We start from the raw sequence: 23,930 nt of genomic DNA on the forward strand, positions 1-23,930 counted from the left end.
TGTCTAAGCCAGGTGCGAAGGAGACAGCCTACCGAGGGGACAGTTCCTGAATGTCTGAGATTGATATTTGATATGTTTACAGTAACAAGTGTAGAGACATGGAAGAACTGATAACAGAAGATGTTAAGTAGTAGAGTTAGTAAACAGCTAACCTACAGAAATGGGTAAGAGACCAACACATCACATCATGTAAGCCTATGCCAATGCTTCGCTTGCACAGGGTTGGTGGAAAATGTCATGGCAGCCCCACATGTTCCTCCCAGGAATGCTTGTATAAAATGGCTGATGGTAATGGAGCTAGTAGTGGTGTGTTCAACTGTATAGTTCAAGGTGGACACCATATAGTTCAGCAAAGAGACAATGAGGTCAGAATGAACTTAAAACCTTGAGATTTCTTTCTTAGTCTCTGTATATCATACCATGCTCAGTAGCACCATTTATCATCTCCCTTTCTGTTACTAAGTGGATTTTATTTTTATCAGCACAAGGAAGAAACACATGACTCTAGTTCCCTCAGCAAGCCCAATGGCATTGTATATTTTGGTTATTCTGGTTTTATGATGTTTGTCGCTCTTAAAGGGGAATAGGTTTTGAGGAAAGATTTGATGGAAGATGGGATAGTATGTGTCACAGTGCACGGCTCTTGGGACAGAGACAGCTCTACTGGCAAATGGAGAGTCAGTGACCTGCCAGGTTGGGGGAAAAAAACCAAAACCAAAACCCCCGAGTAAGTCACTTATGTCATGGCAGCAGGAGAGAAAGGAAGAGGATAGAGTGACAAGTAATACTTGATGCTTGGTCAGCACTGTTGTCAGAATGGTGAGAGAACAGCAAAGTAAATGTCAGAAACAGTTAAGCAGGTTGATAAAGGCACTGTGGAAAGCAGAGATGTGTAGAAAATGGTGCTGTTAGTGGGAAATCAAGGATGAGAAGGGACAAAGTAAATGTTAATGACACTATCATTTTGTAGGGTACGAGGGTGATCTGGACACTGTGCTTTGGGTTGACTGCAGTTTCAGAGGTCAGAAAAGGAGGAGATAATGTCAGGCAGAAGATAATGTAAAAGTGGGCAAGAGCATGATCTGTCCTGAGTCTTAGAAACATGGCGGAAGAAGAAGAATCACTGGTATTTAGGTACAGCCTAATGTGTGAAAGAGTATAGAGAGCAACGGGAGCTGTCTGGCTACTGACCTGAAGGAAAAGGGACATGGCAGCATCTTAGTCATAAAAAATAAGGAGAACGGGAGGAGGCAGTCGAGAAAGATCAGGATTTAATTTACTTCATGTTCAGTCAGCAAGAGACGTGGAGGTGGCAATATTGCCAAAGCAAAGCTGAGTTGAGGGAAATAGATTAGCGGTGAGTCAGATGTGTGAGCTCACAGTTGCACAGCTGATATTTGAAGCTGCAGGAAGAGTGAGGATCTTATGAAGCTCCAAGGGGGCATTTCTTCCTGGGTGTTACTGTTCAGATCCCATCAGAACACACACAGTTCAACAATCCTTAGTCATCACAAACCTGCAAGAGCACATCGGAGACAGAGAAGAGAAAGGGAGAGCAGTGGCCAGATATGCAGCTGCAGGAGTATTCCTTGGATAGAGGTAGGAATTTGAGAGAAAATCCCTCTCACATTTAGATCCTCGCTGAAGACCTCACCTCTCGGGGGACTCTTTTGTGAGTAAAGGTTTAGAACATGTGCGTCAAGTGCTGTAGAGTATCTTTTCTAGCCAATCCAGGCAGTACCTAACCAGATGATGCATAACAACACGTGGACCATAGAGGCACTAGTCATATTTCTGTCTATAATTGCACTCATTAAAATCATTTTGTTTAACCAGCTTATCTTTGTTGGCTTTCCAGCAATACCGCTGAAATCTCTTGTGGTATTCAAATGTGTTTTTCTCCCCTTACTCAAGCTTTTGTGAAAAGGGAACCACTTTGTGACATCTCCTTGATTTTTACATGCCTGCTTTAGTGACTGTGATAGCAACATGCTCCTCTATTGCTCTGGAAACTAGCTTTACATGCACTGTTTCATGTACTCCTTTAATTCTTCCACTGGGGCACTAAATCTGGACTAAGCTGAAATACTAGGACAATAATTCTTAATCCACTGTGGAACATTAACTGAGTGTTAAGACAGCGATTTGCTGTATATTATGAACGTGGCTCCATTTCGTTTCCTCTCTGGAGATGCTGATTCACTGATGGAGTGATGTTCTTCCAGGCAGGAAAAGATTAAATAGAGACAACAGACTCAGAAGTAATAAATAAGGCTGTAGAACAAAACTGCCTGATATTATATTATTTTATAAGTCGTATATAATCATGTCATCAGAGATGTGTTGTGATGCATGCGCACAAGGGAGCAGAGTTAAGGTGGTGCCTCTAATCTTATATTGTGCTGGTTCGTGAGGTTACAGAGTTTACAACTATTGTACGTCACATCAATCCAGCACTGGGAAGGTTTGCATCTATTTAGCTACAGCAGAAGTGTTTCCTTTTGGTTCTCTCTTAACCCTGTCATGGTCAAAGTGTTCTTCAAAGGAACTTGCGTACTGTTTCGACTGCCTCCCAAATGCAAAACTCAGGTGCTGGGGAAGAGGCAGGTCCTTTACTCCCCGAGATCAACAGAACATGCAGTATAAAGCAACCCTGTTTCCTAGTCCCCGCTTCTGTATGCGGTATGTGGTCACTCTCTCCTTAGTAGTGCACTACTGCAGAGAGGCTGCATGGCTGAAGCTCTGAAGGCAAGTTTGGATAGTGCTTCTCTAGTTCACACAGAGCACAGGCTGGAATCACAGCCAGTCTGCTGGAGAATTGTCACATCACCTTGTCTTGAAGGGACCACCTTCAAAACCAGCAGCAATTAATGAAAGACAAGGCTGTTGCTTTTCTTCCTTGATTTTGTGGTTCTGCAGTCCAGACAGCAGCTGGGCTGATACTGTTGCCCTGGATGCTGTTCATACTGGTGTTGGGAGCTTACCAGACCACCCTTCCTTAAGCTTGGGACAGGCAGCACATAGGGAATATTGAGCATAGGCAGAAGGAAGGGGCTCGCTGGACTCTGTTTCTGTCTTTTCAGGGATAATGGCCAAATGGCATACGTGTCAGCAGCTTTTTGAGTGCACTAGTCTACTGCAGGGCCAAAAATTGGTCCCTGTAAATTGTGAAAATCAGGCAGTTGTAAAGGTTGTAATTCTCCTCCAAGTGGATCAAGGTGCAGAAAAGAACCTGAGGTTGCTTGTTCATTACAAGAAGCCACATTGCTGTAGGACCTAAAGGAAGCAGGCTTCGTTTACCTGAGCACACAAATGTCAGAAAGCTGATCAGTGACTGCTTGCAGGTTATCAGAGGGTTTGGGTCTCAGAGTTTTATGTGTGTGCAGAACTCCACAAAAGCCCTCCGTCTGTATCTGGGATTCCATTCCACTTAATCCAGACTTTCTTTAGAGAGGACTCAACCTCTATTCCTAAGCCAAATCAGGGATGCAGAATGCCCCATTTGTTTTTGATAGTATGTTGTGTAGCTGTGAGAGATCAAACTTCCAAGACATGCTCTGCAAGTGACCCTGCAGGTTAGGGAGTTGTCCCAGGCTTGGAGCACGTATCTCTAATGCTCAGCTCTTCTCTTTTGCTGTAGGGTGGGCTGGATGCATATACTGGTGGGTTATAGTGCTAGCCGCTCTCAGTCCATGCTTTGGGGAACTTCAGCATTTCACAGCAGGGGCGTAGTTGACATTCTTAGCACATTCATTTCTTTCCCCTGGCATAGCAATTGATATTCCACATGGTGCTGCCTCATTTCTGGTCAGGCTGCTCTTTACAATTTATTTTTAAGGTTTCCCCCCAAAACTTGCCTAGTAAGAGCTTCTGTATAATTGCTCCTCAAGATTTGCATTGCAACACAGTATTAGTTCTTGGATCTGGCTGCAGGCTCGTATCACTTCCCCGCAAGGTTAATCCACACAGCTAACTTAATTGAATGATCTAAACATAGGAATATGCCTTTGCTTCTATTCTCAGAGCAGCATCTTTCTTTCTTGACCACTTTTAAAAATTATTTTTAATTTTACTAACCCTGTTGCTTCCACAATAGGCCTTAAAACTCCCCTAATTGAAGGGGGCTGTAGTGTCTGTCAGAAGAATTTTTTGTTGTATTTTTCTAAGTGCTTGTCAGATTCCCCGAGTTTTGCAGCCTTGAGTTAGGCCTGGCTGATTTGTGACTGATGGTGCCAGAGAGGTGGTTCTGGTTTACCTTCCTCATTAGTCATTGCTTTAAATTATCATCAGCGATAGGTTTGTTTATCTTCCTCCTTACAGGTTTGCAAGGCTTCAGCACCACCTATGTCACTGGATTCAAAGAGAAAGGATGACAGACTGAACCGTATTTGCTTTCCAAAATCTACCTTTAAAGTTTCCCTCTGGACTGGGACTCACTGATTTTAAATAATTTATCCTCTCCCCAGATAAATGATTCTCTATTTGTGAACGTTCTGCCTACATTTTCCCTTTGCTTCGGATCATTTTAGAATTGTTTCTAATTGTTGCTCCCATTATGATGTTTATACTCCTGCTTCACAATTTAAAAACATTGTCTGTCATTTTACCTATGCAATTATTACTTTGCCGTGTTCTTTTTGATCTTTTCATGCTAGCTCCAATAGCACTTTTTTTTTTTTTTTAATTTGGCAGGTAATGTTCCTTAGGTTCAGACTCTTGTGATCCTATCTGCTCCTATCTGCCAGCATCTGTAACCTTTTCCTTATAAATAGTTCTTAGCACTTTGCCAAGATGTCATAATAAGAACAAAGTAGGAAAAAGTACAGATGCTAATGACATTTACTGAATCCTCCAAGTAATGATCCTTGGCTTCATCTCCTGCCAAAATATGCTTGATATGCTATCTCTTTGGTCTCTTGTTATGGTTATAAAAATGACCTTCCTCCTTATTCTTTTGCTGTAATTTTAAAAACTCTTGTTCCAAATAGATTCCGACTGCCTTACCTGGCAAGTTTAACAACCTGAGTACCACTAGCCTATTTCTTTGATGATAAATGGAAGGGGAAGTAAGTGGGGGGTAAGCTGCAGTCACACCATCTGCCAGGGTGATCACAGTCATTTTTTTGAGTTATGAGCCTGTTTGACATTCTTTCTGCTAGTAAACAAATTGTCAAGGCAGTAAACAAACTACTAGTAAATAAACAAGGTAGTAAACAAACTAGTAAACTCTTGACAAGGCACAGCTAAACTCACACAGCCTCCAAAACAATGGGACTGCATCCAGACTGCCTGTCAGGAACGATCTGTAGCCTTCCCCAACTCACAAACCACGTGCAGGCATTGTCTGGAAGAGCATTACCTGACCCAGAGCAGCCCTGTGCTAGGGCTGTACTAGCGGTTTGACAGCGCAGAGACTCCCTGTTCCAAGTCTGTGTCCAGGCCTCGACTTTATGTCCTTTGGGTGAGGTGTATATTGTGCTTTGTTCCTTAATTTTTTTCTGGTGTGACTGTTGAGAATGGAGAAAGAGGTTCAAGATGCCTCTCCTGTGCTTTGTGCTCTGGGACTGAGGGTAAGGGGAATGTTTCCATTACTGCAGGGAGGTGTGATTAGGCTCCGTGTGTGATAGAAGGCAGATGTTGCAGAGCTATCTCAAATGTTTTATAATACTGTCTTCCCAGGCACCCTTTCTCCACAGCTCATGTCAACCAGACTTTGGAAAACTATCTAAAATTGTTCAACCACACATAAAAATGATAAATATGTTGACCTGGTTAAAAATCTTGCAGTATTTTGACTTGGAACTCTTACTTCTTCCAGGCTTTATAGAAAAAGGCTTTTTTGGTATCGAGTAAGCCCCTTTCACTCTCTCAAGAGAACATGAATTGGTCAAATCATAAACTCTGACTAATTTTAATTTGGGCACCCTCAGCAGAAGCTTCTTAGAATTTGGCAGCTAAATTCCTGGCTGGTGACATCTGCGGTGAGCATCTTCCAGCCCTCCAGCTTCTCCCTGCCAGCTCATCTGCCTGTGTGCAGCTCCATATTGTAACCTATAGCTGGGAGCTTCTCCAGTGGAGAGCAGAGCACTGCAGGGTGAGGAGTGGGGAGCAGGGCCAGCAAGAAGGCAGAGCAGATAAAAAGAGCAGAAGTTGAAGACTGTACTAGGGCTTGATAGGAAGGAAGGGGAGTAAGCAGGGACAAACCAGAACCAGCATTTATACAGCCCCACGTCTGTTCTTTCTCATCCAGCATTGAAACTATCCAAGGCTTTTTTGAGTCTCCATGTTTGTTTGTTGGCAAATATCTGAATGTTCTGGTGATGAAGCATGTATCCTACATCCCTCAAGTCTATTGACTGAATTTCTCCCTCATGCAGCTGATCCCTATGTGGATGATAATGGATATGTACTGCTACCAGTCACTTATTACCACGTGGTAGAGATGTGTACTGGGGACCTAAAAGGTTTCAGTTCCATTTGGAGATCAGTAGGATTTCATATAATATCAATTATTTTTGATTAACATGGGAAGTGACTTGATAATTCCAATAAATTACTAGATACTTAAAGTAAACCCACCTGGAAATAAAGATTTTTATGCAGCTGAAAATTTTAACAATTGCCATTTCACTTGAGATAGAGAAAAAAATTACTGTATTTTTGTGGTAGAACATTAAAGCAAAATGCTTTCCTAATTTTTCTCTGAGAGCTGTGTCTTCAAAGGGTTAACAGACGAAAATGAGGTGATCAAAGATTTTATGGAAGGATGACTTCGATCTCATAGATGGCGAAAGGCAGGGCTTAATCCAAAATTAACACACTATATGGGTTAATTAAAGGAAACAACTGTGAGAAAGCTAGTTCTACTCTTGAACAGCTCATTTAGTTTATCTTTAATGCAAATTGTCAGTGCAATTCCTGTCATGAAAATAAATCTCATTAAAAATACATCACTTCTCATATGTGGACCAAGGAAAGAATGTGCTCCTACCAGATGAATTTGATGTTACTCAGCTGCAGAACAAAGGTAACGTGGAGTTAAAAATCCAGTCACTGTAGCTTTCATCTAGGTTTACATTTTCTGAAGAATCTTTCTAAAGGGTACTATCACTCAGTGGACTATCCCTTAATGAATGTGCAACAATGGGAGGCTGTAAACTGGTGACTAAAGAGCAGATTTGGAGCAACAAGAGCTTGAAACCCACATTCCCTCTTTACCTGTGGACTCGTATTGCCGTAGGTTATACGTCTTTAGGTTTACAATCTTCTTGAGATTTTCTATGATTTCCTATTGAGTAGAAGTTCAGATAAAAGGAAACTGTGAAAGCAAATACTATTTGAAACTGTATAAAAATGTAAAAAACTATATTGTGCTTGTAAATCATGATATCATATTATTATTATTCTCTTGGAGCAGTTTATGGAGCAGTAAAGCCAGAATTCTATACAGAGATGAAAGTCAATATCTATCTCCATCCCTGCACCAACATTAGTAGGAAATATTGCTAGACATTGCAAGCTAGGAAGGAAAGAAGAAGAATATTAACTAGAGGGTTTTTTCCATATTATAGTCCCATGTTACAAAACAAACAAGTATATAGTCCTTTTTTGTATGCTTACAGAACTTCTTTTCCACAGAGCAATAAAGAAGCAGATTCCTAAACATTTGGGAGGGCAAGGTCTGACAACTGCAACGTCAGGGATACCTCTGGAAGCAGTGATCTCCCTCCCCTTTAAGGTGAGAAACTAATAAAACATTTGTATGGGAAACAGGCATAAAAAGAATTCTAATTATGTTTTCATTGTATTTTAAAATGTATGTGTAGGGTGCAGTATAAAATCGCAGCAAAGCTTTTCTTTCATATTTATGGTCCAGAAGGCATTATCTGTGCCTCTGGTCACTCTGCACGTACTGTCCAGGGCCGGGTTGAAGCTTCGGCATCTCAGTGAACCTTAAATCAGGCCTGTGACATGAGAGTGAGTTAAGAATCGAAGTAGTTGTTGAGCGTTTCGCTGTATGTTCGGTACGTGGTACAGCCAGGAGGTGGCAGAGCAAGTCTAGTTTACCGCGTCTGAACCGCAGGCTCTAGGTATTTTCCAGTCTTGACGCTGTGGAAAGATGGTGAGTTGCTGCAGTTCTCCCATTTGCACCGTTTAGCGGTAACTGCCTGCACACGACTCACAACATTTGCAAGGCTATTAAGAGGGTCCCAGCAAACTTGCAGAGCTTTCTAGGAAATGCTGCCTGTTTTTTTTTTTTTTTCTTTCTTTCTTTCTTTCTCTCTTTTTTGTTTTGTTTTGGGGGTTTTTGTTTTTTTTTTTTTTTAATTATCATTTTGTACTGCTGACTCAACTCAACCCCTCCTTTCAGTGGCAAGCATGAGTCTTCTGTGTACGGATGTCCTTGCAAAAAAATGACATTGGCTTTTGCCCACAACAGCAAGTGAATGAAAGCACATCACTAGAGCAATTGCTTGACAAGTAGTAGTATATAATTCTTCATAACTATTAATATATATGCCCTCTCCTTTTTACCCTTGGTTACTGCTTAGCGCAGTAGGTGACCCACATGAAAAGCAGAGAGAAACCATATGAGAGGGCAAAGCAGATGAGCAAACAGAAAGAAAAAACAAATAGAGAATGACAAGCTGGCCAATTATCAGCTGGGGTATCTCTTGTATCAGCTTGAGTTGCAATCCATGGCTTTTAAACTGAACAGCTCTGGGCTGGGTCAGCCCATGATGGGGGGATGCTTGGGGAAAAACAGATGTTGCACGGAAGTATTGCCAATAGTTTGGTAGTCTAAACTGTATCTGCTTGTGAAATGACTCTCTTCAATAAGCAATACTCTTCAGCAGAATCTGTAATCTTCTTTTTCTTAAGAGCTACTGCTGCTGCTTAGTAACAAAAAAGCAAAGATTTTTAACAGAAAGAAGCCCCAAGATCTCTGTCTTCTAGGTTCAATGGGATGCAGCAACCCCAGGATAGATATTGCTGCCTCCACAAAAAAAGGCATTTACTGTCCTCTGCCTTAAGCAGAATTTTCTGTCCCTTTCCGTGAGGCAGGTGTAAAAGGGGAGGTAGAAGAGGGGCAAGAGAGGGTAGAAAGTATTGCCTTAGGGTTTGACCACCTTTAAGAAAAGGCAGGAACACTTTGGATCTTACTGTTTTAAAGGACTCAAAAAGCTGAGTAGATGACAATGGAAATAGAAGCTCATTCAGTTAAGACTGCAAGAGGAGCAGGTGATTGCAGAGGTTTTTGAACACAGGGTCAGATACAAAGGCAAGAGAACATGTATGAGGGAGACAGGCAGTGAGAAGGGGTGAACAGAGGATTCTTTGCAGTGAAAGTACCAAAGTTATATTATACTCTAAATTCTGCATTTATTGTCTGCCCAAATGTCTGCTGGTTTCCAAGCAGCAATGAGTGATAGAATCTGACCCTAAATGGATGTAGTTGTCAAAGTCAACAATAGGAAGCACAGACAGAAAGAGGTTTGAGATCTTCTCTGCAATGCTGCCTCTGGTGATAGTTATTGCTAGAACTAGTCAGAGGAAGGAGGGAGACTGTATTTCTTCCAATCCCTCTGCTAACAGTTCCGTTGTTTTTTTAAATTCTAAGAGAGGACCAACTATTATAGCTGGGGAGAAATTGCAGAAAAATATCACTGATATTCTCCTGGGGTTTTCTCCAACCTTCTGAAGTTTTAGCCAACCACAGATAAGATTTATGCCCTCAGTGCTAATGCAGGCAGCACCCGCCAGGCAGATGGAGACTCAGCTCTTGATAGAACTGCTTGGGTGAGAGAAGAGGTCACCTGCTATGGCCTGTGTGGCCCCTGACTGCTCTGCTAATACCAGATGCAGAGATGGCATCTGGAAGACCAACTCATGCCCACAGGCAACTGAAATGAGAACAATTAGCACAAGCCGCCAGACAGACTGCGGAGATCCTTGTAACTTCCAATTGCTCCTAGCCAGGCTGGAGTTAAACTGATGTCTATGACTCAAAGGCTAGATATCTTGTGGTCCCTTCTCTGAGTTTTGCAAACAGTTCTGTGCAAGTCCTTTCACATCAAACCGAGGGCTGCAGCTGCCAGGAGGTCATGCATTGCTCTAAGCATCCAGGTCCAAATCTCTTATAAAACAATGGTGTTTGGATTGGAAATGCTATTTTGATTCTCCTCTTTTTTTAGTTGCCCCCGCCTTGAGGATGATGGCTTAGAATAGCTGGAATATTTAAAAACTCCGCCAAGCGCTGTGCTGACAAAACAGCAATTTGTATATGCTCAGTACTTCTGGCTCATCTCAGCATAGAGTTCACATGCTGAATGAATCTTTTTCTTTCATCATTCAATGTATTAACTCGAGGTCATGCTCCAGTGACACTTGCACACAGCACCCGTTTCTGTCAGTCACAGCCATGCACAGAAGGAGCTTGAAAGGAATTAGCTCTGTCTAATAGATATACCCAGCTTGTACACAGCCCTCAGGATGGGAGCGATAGCATTAGGGACTGATGTGAAACTGTGGGAGGAGGGAATAGGGGTTAGCCTGCAGAAATGGAAACGCTCATGTTCGAAATGGTATCACAAATATATAATGCAGAGATATTTCATTTATGGCTGGTTTTGAGAGATCTACAAAACCTAGTAGTTGTGGCAAAGCCAGCTCCTTTTGTTTTGTATAGTTACAGTTATTAAGGCCAAATGACACTTTGCAGTACTGTGAACCGAAGCACAGTGCTCTGTATTGCTTCATGAGAAAGAAATGGTGACTGGATTTAGTCCAAAGCTGTAAGAAAATGGAGAGAGCAGACCAATAATACCAGCAGTAACAGAGCTATATTTCTTAAATGAAAATTAATTCAGCATCAATAAATAAAGGTGGCTATTCACAAGCAGCCACTCATATTGCCGATGTGCAATGTCACATAAAGTGAGGTTAGGAAATTTGGGAATTTAGGTCATTTGTGCAATTGATATCTGAGGGCAGATCCATCCTTTCTTCTCCTTTCCACTTTCACTCCACAAGCTTCAGGAGACTTCTTCCATTGGGGCAAGACTAATTATTTTGGGACTGAGGACAATTCCACACTTGATTAGCAGGAACATGTATAAATTAGCAGCATCTAATTCTGCATTTATATTCTCATCCCAGAATCACCAAGTACTTTACTGAAAGTTTGATAAGGCCTTACTGCATATGTGCTGTAGGGAAATGGTTGTTTGTATTTTGTGGTCCAACAAATTGAGGCTTGTGGGAGGAGCTACTGAAGACCACTACAGGCAATATTCTGACCTAGGATAGGAACTCAATACTTTTAGCTTTTGTATGCTACTCCCTGAGTAATGCTTTCTCTCACTAATGGGCAAATCTGTCCAGAAGAGGAAGGTTAGGAGTGTTCTATTCCAAAAAAGAAAACTTGGATGCTCTGACTCTTGTTTGGCCTCCCTTTATGTCCAGAATAGGTTTACTAGGCTGATTGAAAGGAACAGGCCAACTCTTCTGTGTTACTAATGTTACTTACTTGTCCATAGAATTATCAAGAACTGTCTCAGAAAAATATTAAAGCTGAGTCATATACGAATAAAAGAAAACAAATTCACTCTGGCAGCTGCGATAGTGAATTTAACTTACTCTTGCTGTGCCTAGGCAGAGTGTGGCATATGGTACTGTGGTGATTTCATTTCATTTCAGAGTTTTTTTTTGACATATTGTGAAGTCTAATCACGTTTCAAATGGAGTTACTGGAAAGGCAAAGGCAACTCTTTCAATAAACTATAAACAAGGGACTCTGTGTGTCTTACTGGCACATGTAAAGCCACCTATGAGTGTCCCTAGAGAAGTGAACAGGTGTTGTAAACGTCTACATTCAATCTGTGCAAGGACCTCTGTGTCTCTAATATGTATAGGCAAGCAAGCAGCGTTCTCCAGAGGTTGAAGCAGAGGTTGTGTGTGGATCTCCTCCTGACTATCCGTTTCGATAAAATCTTCAAAGTGTGAAAAGCACAGGTGCTGCCTCAATTTTCCTATACATTCAGCAAGATACAGCCTATTCATTGATGATGACTCTAAGATTTCAAAGTGAAAAGTGATGTGTTAAGCAGGAGATAGGATTGTTTTACTGATTGAAATCACAAGTGAAAATACTGTCTTTTGAGAAGTATGCCAATTTTTAAGGCTATAGACAACAAAAATAAAGATGATTTTTACAGGCCAGAATGCAAATTATTGAATGGCACAGTATTACTATGGATCTTGGAAAATGGAGGTGTTAGTTGTTTTAATATGAGAGCTCTACTGAGTCGTTGAGCATCATTGAGTGGCTATTGCTCAGACGGTGTGTTGTTTACAGTAATCTGGGTCTTGCTCATGTCTGACTCACGTCTCCTGCATTCTCATCAGGGATCTGTATTTTTTGCCATTCTGGCCTCCAAGGTACTGAGCCTCCTGGATCGTGCCATGTGTGGGAGGCTGGGATCAAACATCAGGGAGCAGTACCAGTCACTGCTAGTTTCCTGACGTGAAGATGTCAGATAGTGCCCAGCTCTAGGGATCCAGCATGGATTTTTCCTCTTCTAGCAGTTAAAAGTGCACTTAAGGGGAGTGGGGGCTGAGAAGCCAGAATATGAGTCAGAAAGGTGCAAACTTGTAGTTACAGAAGAATGGGCTTTTCAGCTCATGTTCTTCTGCGTAACAGCCCTATCATAGGGAAACTTCCAGACCTTGTGCATTAAGTATGACAGAAAGTGGATACCCATGGAAATGAACTGAGCAGGCTTTCACTAGACAATGTGCGTAGCTGAGATTCAGGGTGAAGAGTGGAATTGTTTTTATACTACAATTGCATGATAGTTCACGTATCTGTTTGGATAGATTTGGATAGGAATCCAGTCAGAATCCCCAAGGTCCCCAACGAAGGTGTCCTTCAAAGCAAGGAAAGTGTCATTCAAAGAGCCATGCTTCTCCACATAGGCAGAGACCATGTTAGAGACTCAAGGCTGCCTTGTGGTGTCAGGCCAGTATCTCAGGAACCTGCTGCCATCAATGAGCAGATCCTCTTACTCACAGGTTTTGCTGGTATTAAGGGGAATCTTAACATTAAGATAATTCTGCTAACATTCCTGGACCCTTTTCTGGAGATGATATTGAAGTATGAGGAGTGGAGTCAGACAAAGAGAGGTCAGTTTTCAGGTGGTGAAAGAAAAAATGTGACAGCAGAGCACAGTAAATTAAGCAGGTTATTTAGTATGTAACAGTGACCACCATGCATGTGGTGATGGTTTTCTCCACGGCTCACAAGTCATTTAGTATGTAACAGTGACCACCATGCATGTGGTGATGGTTTTCTCCATGGCTCACAAGTCATTTAGTATGTAACAGTGACCACCATGCATGTAGTGATGGTTTTCTCTACTGCTCTCTGCATGCCTCTTACTGCAACTGAACAAAACTGGCCCAGAGTTGCAAATTTTCATAGAATGTGTAAATTTTGAAACCTGAGTCCTCCGGAATCCTTATGGTCTTTGCTGTAAGGTGCCCATCTGCACCTCATCAAAGTTGTCATAAATTTCTGGATAGGTTTGGAATGGACGACTAGATTACTGCTCTCATTAATCCACATATACTTGTTCTTTTAATTAGGCTAAAATTTGCCAAAGCATATGAAAAATTGCTTATCCCACTGAAAACAGAATTATACGCTGGGAGCTCGCAGCCCATCCTTCAGCTTTTGCATATTTTTATTGTATGTTTTTATGTTCTGCATTAAATGTGCTTCCGTGGGAATGTGTGCTGGTTGTGGTCCCTGTACCTTCCACCAGCACCTGCTTCTTGAGCAGGCAAAATGTGGAAGCACATTCTAGTGGTTGAGCTATGCAAACAGTTTATTCTCTGTTCTCCAACAGCATGGGTGAAGTGGGAAAACCTGTAACTGATCTGAGTTGATCCACAGTGAAACCTGACTTAAGAGGCTTTAGTTTTGAGCTTCACTTGTGTGTTGCAGGGAGACTCATATGTTGTAACTTTTGAAAAGTAAGTGTGACTGAATTTGGCCTTGAAAGATCCCGTTGGGATGAGAAATAAAAGGATTTATATTAGAAAGTGTCAAAATCAAAAGTATCAATTTTCCCTCGTTCTTTTTTCTTTTTTGCCAGTCATCAATGATTGTCCAAAATGCGTTCAGACTTCACTAATAGCCTAGGTTATGTCATGACACTGCATTTTTCTGCAGATAAGCTCTTCATTCCACGTTTGTGGCTCACCTCTTTGTTGAGTTAAGGTTTGCTGTGAGGATGATGCTAGAGCAGTACACTGCAGACTGGAGGGAGGGGAGCTGCACCAGCAGCAGTGTCACCGCCTGTGTGGTGCTGCAACCCTGCAGGCAAAAGAAAAAGAGACGCCAGACCCTGGTAGCAGTGGGATAAAACTGCTTAGGAACCCTCAGCTATGGGTTGCCTTGTTGCCCAGCTTTTTGTAAAGCAAGCAGGTTTGTCTAATTAATTGGGAAAAAGTAGGTGAATTAATTGGACTTAAATCCTTGGATGATAAGTATTGACCTAAGCTTCCAAATGTCTGTGCAACAGCTCTCCTTTTTGCACATGATATACAAAGAAATACCACATTCTCCCAGTTCCAAAAGCCTTGCAGAGTTTCAGGCGTGTTTCTCCTGACAGAGCTTATGCTGTGAGCATGCCTGCTTTTTGCTGTGGTTAATTCTTTCAAGTCCAGCAAAAGGGTATTGCATATTTGAATTTCCCTCTCTTGAAAACCTTGTTGTCAGACAGCGCTATCCCTGAGGAAGACCTTGGCTGGGAGGCTGGGAGGCTGCATGTGTTTGCCAGTGGGGCCATAGGCTGACTGAGGATCCACCAAGGCAGTCACTGATTGACCCAGCGTCTCCTCTCCTCAGATCTCCACAAAGAAACTTCTTTGTGAGGGACAAGCCTTGCTGTAATGAGTGCAAAATGAGGCTAAATTCCCTTTTTGTTCCCCACACACTTACTTATTCGCTCACTTCCCTTTGGATTTTACTGAAGTCATTACATCAAACACTGGTATAACCTAGAATAGAAGCAGCTTCATTGGTAAAAAGTTGTTTTTCTTCTGGGGTCTTTCAGAAGACCACTTTTTCTCTTTTCCTCACCTCTTTTGAACTGGTTAATTAAACAGACATACTGGACTGGCCACTTGTGCCACAGATTTTTACTACACTTACTGATTTTAGAAGGACATTTTTGTGTGTGCACAAAGTAAAGCAAGACTTCTGTAAATTGGAGGAGGTCCCATTTGCAAAATCAATGTAGTGAAGAATATAAGTGCAGCAATATTGTATGCTTTTATTTAAAATAATATCCAATGGTTATTTCGGTGAATTGTGGAGACACGAGTCGATGTTGGAGCCTGTGGTGAATCTCTGCTCTAGGCCAAACATCACAGTTAGTATCACATGCCCAGTAGGACCCTTGAGAGACACCGTGGAGACTGATAACTTTCTACACAGAGATGATACAGGATAGCCTCACACTGTTCCTTTTCTCCAAGTCCCTTCTCTCAGAGCACAGTTCCTCCTAGAAGGGAGAACAATATTTCACTCTCAGTGGTCTGGGGACTGCGAGCAAATTTTATTCATTGTGATCCAGACAAACAATACCTTGAACTGGTTGAAAGCCACCGTTTCACATATTGCTCAATTTATCACGACTGTAAGACTATAAAGAAAACATTAGATCATGTCCCACATAGCTGTATGTTCATTACCCGCATAGCCATGGGGCAAATACTTACGTATGTCAGATTTGACATCATTCATTTTCAGACTGTGCTTTTGTTGCGAGGGAGGCCAGAGTTGCTTCAGTTCTGATGTTGCTTGTTCACAGAAAAATGTATGTTGAATTCTGAAAGAAAAAATTAAAAAAAGAAAAAATCATACCCATAGGTACTTTAACGGCCATATCACACTCCCAGAGCAGCAACAGATATCACCAAACTACAGCATATCAGGGTGGTTGTTCATGTCAAAGGCAATTTTCATCAAATACGTCACCAAGAACACTTCTTTTGGAAGTGCCATGTCCTTACACCAACCAAGAGCTACCCGTCTGAGCTCAATAGATGTGACAGCCCCTCTGTGACATCTGGGGGCGGCTTTGGCTGGCAATAACCTCTAGAAAAAATATAATGCATGGGCACTTCAGAGAACAGCACCATACAGAGGGCACTCTGGTGGAACAGAAACATTTGGAAAATGCTCCCATCACTACCCACAGTTTCAAGTCTCTGCAGAATCCTTCTTCTCTACTACGTGAGCTGAAAACATACTTCAAACATACATCAGCATCTTTCCATTCATTAAGGTATTTATGTAGAGGTAGGATCTGCACTTGAGTCTACCTTGAGGGTGTAATTGTGTGTTGCTAATGTAATGGCTAGAGCTGGTGATCCAAACGGCAGCATATGAAAGGTCAATATGCAGAATGCAAGGTTGTGCGGAGCAATTGGAGGAAAAATGGAGTCTGATTTAACAGAGTAAGAAGGAAGAGGGAGGGCAAGGGCAGCAAAGGAGAGAGTGACAAGATGACTTTTAAAAATGGACCCTGCAGAGGTGAAAACAAAAACCTTAACTCCATCAATTATATGCAATGATGGTCTTAGAAAGAAAGAAAAAGGAAGAAAGAAACAAAAACTAGAATCAGAGCCAAACATTTAACTGATGTAAGTGGGTGCAGATTTCAGAGGAGCTGTTTCCCTGTATATCAGCATGGAAATATGCGTATATCCCCATCGGATACCCTTAAAACATCATAGGCAATGGCATGCCTGAAAAGGCAAGTCACTACATAAAATTCTGATCTCAACTACCCTAGTGAACATCCAAAAATGGTTGCTACCAAGAGTCTGCATGGTGCAGATGAAAGCAGGACTGAACTTGACTTCATGTCGTGTTTGCCACCATACTGTGCATTTACATGCACATACATGTGCCATCTGATAAATCCATGTGACACTCAATTCTCCTGACAATCAGAAAATGTCAGAACCCAGTGCAGTGTTATTACAGATATTTATTTGATTTCCCACATAAATTTAAAGTAGTATCATATCTTAAAAAAAAAAAAAAAAAAATCAAGCTGATTTCCTTGCCTTGAAACTATCCAGTTGCCGCTTCTGTGCCTCTATCACTGCTTTGAGATGCTCTCTTTCACTGTAATGTAAAATGGCTTGGACACTTGTATAAAGTTCATTTCAGTATCTGATTAAATATTTCAGTTCCTACATAGCTCTCATCCCTGTAATATTTGAATGAGTGCATCACTTGTCTAGGCCCAACTCCAGTGGAAGTAAGAATTTAAATCTTATTAAAATTATGCAACCAACAAAAAAAAATTGATCTTTTATTTTCTTTACTGGTTCTTCCCTTGCTTCTCTGCAGATACAAAATCTAAATGTGTCATTTTGGGAAAGAAAAACTCTATCCAACAATATTAACCTGATTACTTGTTATTGTGGACGGGACAGTTACAGGTGGTATCATAGACAGTCACAAGTCAATGTATCATGTACTATAAATTGATTTTAGGTTTTTTATCCTTTTAGTGAGACAGAAAGGAGTGCTATGGGTCTGTGACAGTGATAATAAAATAACAAAGGAAACAGGCAGGAAAAAGAGAACTAGAACTTTCTCCTTGTAAATGCTACTCCTGGTGTTGATTTTAAACTACAAATGGCTTGAAGACCATGGTACTGCACTGATTTATGTCACCTGAAGATCTGGTCTAGTGTATTACCACTCATTTCAATGTTGTCATACTCTGCTGAGGCCACAGAAGGGCCTGGCAGGAGATGCTTTTCATGTACGTGGAGTTTTGTGAAGTACTCTGGGTTTCTTCAGGCCACAATTTGAAGTACTGCTACATGAACCTATACCTCATGAGGGAGGCAATTAAAAGCAACTATATGAAAATGAAGATAGGAAGAGCAAGCTAATTTTTTGGCATGCCTGGGTTGCATGGAGGTAGTTCCTAGAAGGCCCTTATTCCCTGCACAGTTCCAGTCATGTGGTTGCCTATTAAGAAATTTGGTCTTTGAAGACACTGTTGCTACAGCGATTTCCAAAGGACATTCCAGGAAATATGGACTGCAGGTGTGTTCAGAGGGATCCTGGGCCACCCTGGGGATCCATCATCCTGGAAGGATGGACCAGTCTATCTATTCAGAGTTAGAGACCTGATGCTCAGGACAGTCTGTTTGTTGTGTTTGCTGCATGTGCCTCATCTGACGGTAAACCTAACGAAGCCTCTGTTACTGGCCATTCCAAACACTCAGAAAAAGTGCAGATCTGTCATTTCTATTACAAAGTGACATTTTTACGTATAAGAAACCAAAAATGTTCTTTCTATAGTGTGTCTCAGATCCACTAAGAGCTGTTGTTCACCTTCCTCACTTTTAAATATCTGACAGGTGAAGCTACCAGAGCAGTGTGTTCAGCTGGGCCTTACAACTCCTCATTTTCTAGCGGGGTGTTTCTTGCATGCATTGAGATTGTCTTTATGGATCAGAGGAAGCATGAGAAGGATTTTTCAAAACAAACTAAACAAAATCCAACTGGTCTCTTTATCCTTTAGCTGGAAGCCAGTTCTTCTAAAGGAATCTCATCCAACAAGAGAGCAATCATAGCTGTGGCGCTGAGAGAAAAACAACAAGCAATTTCCTGTACTTTTGTCTCTCCAATTTTCCACAAGTGCAAATAGCTTCAATTACTTCCTCAAAGTTTGATGAGTTCCACAGTGTGGCCACTGCTAACTACAAGGGAAATTTTTAGCTCCCTCCTTGACTCCTGCTTTTTGGTAACGATAAAGCCATGTCACAGAAGCATTGAACGTCAGTCCTACCTAATGACCTGCACAGAAACACAAGGGGAAAGGAAGAGGTGGTGGCAAGACCAGCCCAGCTGAAATGCTGCAGATGAAAGCAGTTCTGTGTGGCTGGCCTCCGAGTGCTGTGTGGTGTGAACGAGTTGAGTCATGCTCTGAACACCAGAGCATGAGTAAGAAAGCTCAGCCTCCTCTGAAGCTTGGTTTTATTGATGAGCTGACAACATCAGCTCCTGTTGCCAGCCTAGTTCCCCTGAGTCGCTCTCTGCGTGACTTGCTCTGCAGTAGTCCTCTCTGTCTAAATAGGTAGTCTCACCTGCCTGCAGCCAGGGCCAGCCGGAGCCACCTGCCATCGTTACTCAATGGCAACTGTAATGAATTTGGCATGACTAAGCATCATGGTAATAACACCAGAACACAGAGCAAGGGAAGAGGCATGCAGGAGTTCTGCCTCACCTTCTTGTACAGCGTTGCCATAATACATGAATAAAGACTGACTTCAGGAGCAGTGGGGGAAGAGGTGGTAAGTCTTAATGTGTGCTGGCCCCAGTTTACATGCTGAACTCCTGCTGCTGATTGAGCTTCTGTATTTGAGAGGCCCAGTGTTGACTGGGAAACAGTTCAGGAAACTTGGAAGTGACCATGATATAAAATATCTTTAGAGCTGGAGTTTTCAAAAGAGGTAGGTTACTGATGAAGTACCAAGGGCATTGGGCAGTGGGTGCCCTGACATTCATAGCAGGTTTCAGGTTGGCAGGAGGGAGGAGGCAGACCCTGGTCCCAAAGTGTGGGCTTCTGTACCAAGCCCTGGGTGATGCTGCTCTGAACCCAGTGGATCTGCCCTTCTGAAAAGCACTTAGAGCACTCTACTTATGGAAACCACATCTTCTAAGCACACTGGAGGAAGCAAGCTTTGGCTCACTTCCTAATGTTTCCATTAAGAAGGTGATTTTTTTCAGTCGGAGTTGGTATTTCTTCAGTCAGTGTAGGAGGAAGACCACCTGTCTAATTGTGCTGATACACACTGCGTTAGTACTCACCGTGACTTCTTTGTCAACAAACTCCGCTGGGGGAGAATAACAAATGGATTGTGTTCAGTGAGTAGTTTGGAATAACAGTGAGAAGACAGTACAAGATTCACAAATCAAAAGGAGGGCAGCATTTCTTGAGTAGCTTATTCACTTGGGTTTATTTGCTCTGTGAGCTGAGAGTGAATGTAGAGTCAGAGAAAGGTGCTGAGGCCAAAAAGACAGTGTGCCAGGGAGGTGGCAACCAGGACTGCAGGCAGTCTTCCAGCTCGCTTGACAGCTCAGGGGCCTTAACAAGGGGACCCTGGAGTAAGAACAGCATTGCCTACAGACCACGAAAACCTCTCCACCCATACCACCAGCATATGGAAGAGTACTTCCTCGTTCTAGTGGTGAATTTCTCAGCAGCTCACCTAGCACTGGCCTTTTTGCCAGCATTTGCTACACTAGATGATAGGCTTGTGAAACAGGAGTTTGGGCAAGGCTCTCTTTGCCACTCTGTCTCCTTTTGCCAACCTCCTAGGTTAAAAAGTCATCCTAAATGGGAAACTGAGAAGCACATAATGACAGTGCTACCTCTAAAACTCTCTATCCCATCTTCTGTATGTGCTTATTGGGTGGGTGAGGATAATGATTTAGATGCGCTGGTGATTTTCCTTGACCTAATGACTCTCTAGGAACTGTTGCAAGCCTTCAAGCTTCCTTAAGCTGTATGGAATATGAGGACAACAGAAAAATGGTACATGATCTCACCTGCAGCTCTCCCTTCTCCGATGTTTTCATTGCTTCCTTGCAACTCCTATATGCCAAGACCTGGGCTAGGAGTTTACACAGAACATCCACCCTTTAGAAATGCATCAGCACACGATGCAGATTTCTTAAAAAGAGATTTTATTGCTTCACTATCAGTTGGCTGGCACAGAAAGAAAATTAGGTGAATATTCACCTACCCTGGAACATTGCTTATTTAAATGCAGTTTCAACTGAATACAAAGTTCTTTACTTCTTGGCCAAATTATTCTGCAGAGTCACTTGCTCTACAGCTGCTGCATCCTCCTGCTCCTACATGGCAGCATTTCAGCAGTATCTGGAGGGAAAGCGTCTGCCTGTCACAGCATTACACTGAGCTTTGGGATTCTCCCAAGTGGCAGTCATTATATCACTGTAAGGTGATATTATTAGTGTATTTTCATCCAGCAACAGTCAATGTCAGATTGTTTCACGATGTGTTCAACAGGCATCAACATTTCAAAAAACACCAGACAAATGTCTTTTTACCTGACCTCTTTAATGCAATGTCATAGATCATTTGTGTGTTTAACAGCTCTCAAAACATCGATGCGTATGTGCTTACAAAATAGATATCTTCTCACTCCTTTTTTATCTCCTTCAAGTGCCATGAGAAATTATTTAAGGAAGTTTTAATGAAATGCATCTGTCACTTATGAAGATAAATAGCCATAGTATGGCTTTCCATTACTGGAAATGGCAGAATTAAATTAGAAAATTACAATCCTCAGCATCTTCCTTGACTTGTTTTTGCATAATGTGTTAGAAAATATGCCCACATAGGCAGAATGCTGCAATACCAATGGAGCATGTCATAAAACAAGACCTCTTTTAATGGTTGTTTTGTTAGTTTGCATTGGGGAATTTTCTCCTGTGGATGATTTTTGGTCCTGTTTCTGGGCAAGGATGCCCAATTAGTAAAGGAACCGAACTAGAGTGGTAAATAGATAAAACCCTCCCTCTCTTCCAAAACCCAAGTTCTGAACTTCAGTCTGTATTGTGTACAGCTCTCAAGCCAAATGGGAAGACCATGGTAGAGCATATGATCCAGACTGTATAATTCCTCATATCTCGTCTAGAAAGCAGTGTTACCTCCCAGTCCTTGGAGCCATACTTTGGACAATAGGAATAAATATTGCATTAATTTGCACTCTTAATAGAGAAAAAGATGGCCATTAAAGGATACATTTAAAGAAACAGTGGGGTGGTGTGAAATTGTCATTTCAGATGGAATGGGCTTCTCTTAGTCTCTCATTAGCAAGCTGGTCTTTTTGTCCTCAGAAGCAGATTGTTGGTAATTGATTTTGTCTTTTTAAGTGAAGAGTTAGACTCCTTAGAGTCTGGCCCAGTTAGAGTAAGCCAGAATATGATTTGCAGCCTTTAGCCCTGCTACTTCTGGAAGCAAAGAAGTAGCAATTGAAATAAGCACACAACTGGAAGTCCCTTGTGTTTCTCACCTGCGCTTCCAGCTGGTAATGGAGGATGCATGCAGAATACTTGTGTCCCTCAGCCCTCACGCCCGCTCCATACCAGCAGCATATGTGCTTACTCCCCTGCTCCATTGACCTCCAACTCACCCAGGACTTTGCCACTCATTCTCCTTGTATTTCTCTCTCTTTCCTTTTTTATGGCGTGTGAATTTTGCATTTTTTGTTGCACAGGAGATGGCTTCAGCAGAGATAGGAGTGTTTTATCTGTGCCTGCTACCCAAACTCAAGTTTCTTTCTAGGCACGTTCCTAATGAAGCCGCATCCTTCAGTTCTTGAATAATGCTTTAACTACTCTGCTTTTATTCAAAGCTGGTCACCAATGCTGTAATGCCCTGCACCAGCTGGCATGTAGCTGTTACGCTACAGTTCACGCTGAGCCCAGTGCTGTCTGTGCATGTCAGTAGTGTTCAGCCAGGAGTCCTGCAGAAATGAGGAAGGACTGCCTTGCATCAGATGGCATGGGTAGTCAAATGCAGATGCAAAGGTTGATGTGAGCAGAGAATGTTTTTGCAACTAATGAATGTAGAAGGTTAAAAAGGGAGAGAAGGAATTTCCCTATCATCCCTTAAAAAAATGTGCTTATTTTCCTTCCAAATGAAATGGATGTAATTTTTGTTGTTCGTGTTCTTTCCAACCTACTAAATTCCTGAAACATCCCAAAGATCCTTCTGAGGAAAGACAGGGGGTAGGGTGGGGGGAGCAGTAACTGAAGATCTCAGTATATTGAATACATTTTGGGGAATCCCAGCGCTCTCTGAGAACAGGAGGCAAGCAGATAAAATGTATGGGGCATGAAGATGGGCTTGTTGAGAGATGAGGGCTTTTAAAGCCCCAGCTGCTTTCCTTTCAGCCTCATCTTAATTGAACTGCTCAGATAACAGCAACCCTGCATGAAGTAAATGCTGGTTATCCTAGCTTTGACCTTCAGTAATCCTCCAGGACCGTGGATAGGGATGCACATTGCTTCACTTTTTCCCTGACTATACAAAGGAAGAAATACTTGGATTTGAATACCCAGATGAACAGGAACAGCATAATTGATGAGCACAAATAGCACCAAGGTCACAGGGAAACAGCATAAGCAGTGGTCAGTGTGGCAAGTGCCTGGTCTCCAGCAGGGATCAGTATTTGGTTCTTGCAGATGGCAATGTGCCCCTGTAATGCTCCCAGTTAGCAGTGGGATTTTGTTTGAGCACTTACATCCCAAGGGTAGCATGTCTTGCTGACCCTGGTAGGGGATGCTTTATCCTAGGAAACTTTGAAATTTGATTACCTTTAAGCTACCTGGCACTGCTCTGCATGTTAATAATCACACAATGATTAAACTCTTATAAAAATCCAACCTCACTATTTAACTCCATGACTTTCTCTGTAGCATATTCTACAAGCTGACTGCATCCTGTGCAGAGAACCGTTTCCTTTTATTTTTTTTTCTACATGTAATGCCCTTTAATTTCATCAAGTTTTGCTTGTTCTTTGTTCCTCCATGCAGTCTGGCCAGAGGTGGGATGAGAAACTTCTCCTCAGTGCCTCCTGCCATGTGGAACAGGCTTGTCTGTATTTCTTTGCTTCATTGGCTTTCCATCTCATTTCAAATCTCAGCTGAAAACTCCTCCCCCCTTACTTCTTTCCGCTCTTATTTATCTCTGAAGCTACACTACTGGTTTCTGTAAAGAACTGGAGAGATGGAGTTTGCAGGACAGAGAGAATACAAAGGCTTAATCCTTTAACCTTTACTTACTAAGACA

General features: G+C 42.1%; 1 protein-coding gene across 1 annotated transcript in view; it reads left to right on the forward strand.

Annotated features, from left to right (window-relative positions):
• The first annotated feature begins 246 nt into the window (after positions 1-246).
• The window catches only part of ALK (ALK receptor tyrosine kinase), a 357,284-nt gene continuing 333,600 nt past the window's right edge, over positions 247-23,930 (forward strand). Inside the window, exon 1 of the mRNA XM_080408812.1 lies at positions 247-7,738. The gene's annotated coding sequence lies outside the window, so the exon portion shown is untranslated. The remainder of the gene's footprint in view (positions 7,739-23,930) is intronic.

Source organism: Falco punctatus (genome assembly GCF_963210335.1).
Source record: "Falco punctatus genome assembly, chromosome: 12".
Classification (NCBI taxonomy): Eukaryota; Metazoa; Chordata; class Aves; order Falconiformes; family Falconidae; genus Falco; species Falco punctatus.